Genomic DNA, 4,399 nt, shown 5'->3' with positions numbered 1-4,399 from the left:
CAACTACAGCCAGACTTACCTCCACAGCAGTCCTGTGGCTCTAGCCTGGACTCCTGTGTAGGAATCCAGTTCTGGCAGTGACAGCTGGAGAAGGTCCTAGAACCTCCTGCTGAGTGAATGAAGTTGGATGAATGAATGTGGGAGCTGCAGGGGTCACTTGCAAAGGGACCAAGAGTGATAAGGAAACAACTCATTCAGGCAGCTGCTTTTGAGCTCTAGTTCCCAAACCTGCCTGTTGCGCGAGGGGAAGCCATGTCCCACGGGAGTGAAGTTAACAGGGTGGGAAGCCATATTCTCACTATTGAGTCTTCCCAGGGCTTTCAAGGTCACAACCACCCTCTGCACTCTTTCTACTCTCACTCCTTGGGCTTCTTATGCTTCTTTTTCTTTTTCTTCTTCTTTGCTGCCTTGCTGTCTTTTGATGTGTGCCTTGACCTCTTGCCTGTAACACAGAGTCTGAGCTGTCAGAGTCAGAGGACTTCATGTCTCTATGTTTCTTTTTCTTCTTTTCTTTCTTTCTTTTTCTAGAAGAATTTTTCATGGGGTCGGGCTTCTCGGACTCTGCTGACTTTGCTTCTTCCTCCTCTTCTTCCTCATCAGGTATCAGAGAGTATTTGGTCCCACCCGGTTGCATGAAGCAGTCCTTTGCAAAGTGGCCTTTACAACCACACTTCTTGCAGGTGGTGTTCAGGACAGCCTCGAGGGTGATCTTCTGCCCAGTGTAATCCTGGAAGGAATGCCTCCTCCTCTCTTCTTGCTCAATGATAACATTGTTGGGATCAAGGTCTTTCCCAGTCCCTTGGTTGACAACTTTCATGGACAGAGATACCTTTATTCTATCATTTTTTATCTCTCAGCCAATAAGCTTCACCCATACTTTGTCTCCAACATCTACTATCTCAGAGGGCTTATCCACCCGACAGGATGACATATGAGTTCGACGAACCAAACCTTGCTTCTGACAACCTAGGATTTTGATAAAGGCTCCATAGTCTGTCACCATAGCAACCTCTGCTTGGAAAATAGTGTAGAGAGCACAAGTTTTCCATGGTCTCAGGCCTTCCTGAATTCATCCTTAATGTTCTATGGGTCCTCCATTTCTCTTCTACTAAAACTAATTCAAGCGTCGCAGCATCAGCTCCAAGACACCCAGCTGCAGCGTTGCACGAAACACCAAAAACCCACAAGGTTTCTTTTTGGACATGATTTGACTGAGAAGAGAGAAATGTAGCCAGAGGAGTGAGCATTCCTGCTGACCATTGGCAACTGCACAGTACCTAACCCCTCAAAATACCCACCCAACACCAAATGCTACTCAAGAACTGAACTGCTTTCCAACAACTTGTTAACCTGAGACAGAACTAAAGAAAAAAACAGGCATTTGTTCTTTTTTATTGTTGTTTTTTTTTAATTTCAGATTAATACAAGGGTACAATTAGGTTACAGTGTTTGCATAGGTAAACTCCCTCTTGTAAAAAAGTGTTTTTATTCATGAAAGCAGATATTCATTCAGTAAACACCATAAAATGTTAACTGTACTATTTTCATCATCAATCTGAGAGCTGATTTGGGGAATTAATTCCCTAGCAAGATGAATAAAACATTATTTTCCAAGATTTATTTATTTGGCTAAGTTCTTTAAAATACCTTGTAGCAACAAACTTTATGTATCAGAAAAACTGAAGAATAAATATAGTTGTTAAAAGCCTACTGGTCAGTCAGATAGTTAGGAGTTCTATATGGATGAGGCTTAGAATTTTGGCCAGTTGAGGTAAGTCCTTTAACATTTCTAAAATTCTGGGGTTTTATCTATAGATGGAAATTATATTCCTCCCCCTTACACGCTAAACTCTAACACACAGTGACCATCAGTGGTAATCAGTAGGAACAGAGAGAAGAGAACAGGGTCATAACAGTATTAAAATGATGTTTTAAATAATAAACTGATTCTAGTTTCAATTTTATCCCATTAGAAATTTGTCTAACAGCAGACACCTATAAAAGCTACAGGCTCAAAAGATCCCATTCCTATTAACAAGCAAGCCTGGCCTGTGACAGGGGAGGAGGAGGAAAAGGGTTTAGGATGAGACAGTTAGGTAAAAAGTGAAAAGGACAAAAAAATCAATGGTTTGTTAGTTTGTCTATTTTGTGTGTGGTGCAAGAAGGAGCCACAACTCGGGACTGAGAATTCCCCAAAAGGGGACTTTCCCTATCCAGGTCTGGAGGTGGAGGGAGAAATGGTCCCAAGAAATCAACACACAGAATTTTTTTGTGAACAAGTCTGCTGAGACCTGGGAGAGATGGACCATCCCAGTCTGTAGCCAGGCAGACAGGTGCCGCCCTGAACTGAATTCCCAAGAGGTTTTATTAAGATTTTAGGGCTGTGTTTCCAGAATGAAGAAGTAAAGAGTTAATAGTCTCATGACTCAGTCATGTGGGGTGGTCTTTTGATTGTAAAAAAGGTCATCAGGGTGAAGGCACTAAATCCGAAAACAATGTTCAAGGGCAGAACTAAATAGGTAACAGCAAATCCCCTTAGGGGATAGGAGAGGAACCCTGGGGGTTACAGCCTTCAGGCTCAATCGTCTAGGCCCAAGGGTAAGTTTTAATCCTCTTCTAACCCTGCTGATATCCTGTCTCCACTAAGCTGCTGAATATTATTCAGAAGTCCTCAAATTGGGGGGAAGGGTTGCCAGCTGAGGCCTGGGGCCATTCCCACAGGAGTCCCCTAGAATGTCCACCTACATTATATTTCTACCCACAATTTTGATAAAATACCATGCAGTCAATTCAAAGTTCTTTAACTTCAAATGTATAATGCACTCATTTGCTCTTACCCAACTCAAAATTCAAGTGACCACCTCACATGAATGAAGGGGACATATTAGTGAGAATAAAGCTGAAGCTGAGAACAGTTTGTTTGAACAGCCTGATTTGGTGTGCCCTGCAGGCTGGAGTCAAGTCCCAGGCCTGAACAGCTTGTTGGAAGTTCACACTTAGGGTTGACAACCTCATAATGCCCAGAGAATTTCCTGATGACTCGCTGGTATAAACTGTCCTGGATAATAGTTTCTCCTCTTTGAACTTTGATTGTTTTTTTTTTGTTTGTTTTTTTGAAAGTAAACAGCAAATGTAGGCTCAGCACCCATAGCTCAGTGAGTCGGGCGCCGGCCACATACACCAAGGCTGGTGGGTTCAAGCCCAGCCCACACCTGCTAAACAACGACAACTGTAACCAAGAAATAGCTTGTCATTGTAGCGAGTGCCTGTAGTCCCAGCTACTCAAGAGGCTGAGGCAAGAGAATGGCTTAAGCCCAGAGTTTGAGATTGCTGTGAGCTATGATGCCACAGCACTCTACTGAGGGCAACATAGTGAGACTCTGTCTCAAAAAAGAAAGAAAAAAAACAGCAAACGTGGGAACTTTATCCTAGAAGTGAGAACAATGTAACCTAAATATTGTACCCTCACATTAATTTGAATTTTTTTTTTTAAAGAAAGAAAGAAAATGGCATTTGGATAAAACATCTCACTATGCACAATCTAATTTGCCCAGAACAGTTGTTGGGCTCCAAGTCTTTTTTATTTCAAATTAATATGAGGATACAAACAATTAGGTTACAGTGTTTGCATTTGTTAGGTAAGATCTCTATGGTAGTTGTGCCCCTCACCAAGGAGGGGTGCCTATACACTTACATTGTGCCCATTAGGTGAGAGAATCCTCACTCTTCTCCCCTCTCCCCCCAGCTTGAATTTAATTGTGTTTTCCTCTTGTGTGGTTTATATTTGTTTGTCTACTGGGTTCATTAAGTACATTGGATACTTGCTTTTCCCTTCTTATGATACTTTACTGAAGAGACTGTTCTCCAACTCTATCAAGGTTAATACAAAGTTGTAAAGTCTCCATATTTCTTATGCCTGAATAGTATTCCATGGTATACCTATACCACAGTTTATTAATCTATTCATGTGTTGATGGGCACTTGAGTTGATTCCACATCTTTGTAATTGTAAATTGTGCTGCAATAAACATTCTAGTGCAAATGTCCTTATGGTAAAATAATATTTTTCTTCTGGGTATGGGCTTGCAGAATCAAATGGAAGGTCTATTTTAAGTTCTTTGAGGATTCTCCATAGTTCTTTCCAGGACTCCAGGTCTTCATCCAATGCCCAGGTAGGCAGAGAACAGTCCTCTATATCCAGACCCCAGAATCACCCTGAGGTACAGATGAACCAAAATGGACTTTCTACCGCTTCATGGAACACAGTCATGCCCAAATTCAGTGGTTTAATTTGGTAAGAAAACAATGATTCTCAGTGCTCAGTCAGCTGCCAGAAGCTAAATACCCAGGACATGTGGCCAACTCCCAGCCCCGTCACTTCACCATGAGAGAGCCTTTG

At 42.0% G+C, this 4,399-nt stretch overlaps 1 pseudogene; it reads right to left on the bottom strand.

Annotated features, from left to right (window-relative positions):
- Nucleotides 1-356: 356 nt before the first annotated feature.
- On the bottom strand, nt 357-1,131 carry LOC128594204 (zinc finger CCHC domain-containing protein 17-like; annotated as a pseudogene).
- Between the last annotated feature and the right edge of the window lie 3,268 nt (nt 1,132-4,399).

Source organism: Nycticebus coucang, chromosome 9, assembly GCF_027406575.1.
Source record: "Nycticebus coucang isolate mNycCou1 chromosome 9, mNycCou1.pri, whole genome shotgun sequence".
NCBI lineage: Eukaryota > Metazoa > Chordata > Mammalia > Primates > Lorisidae > Nycticebus > Nycticebus coucang.
This window is presented reverse-complemented; position numbering and strand designations above follow the sequence as displayed.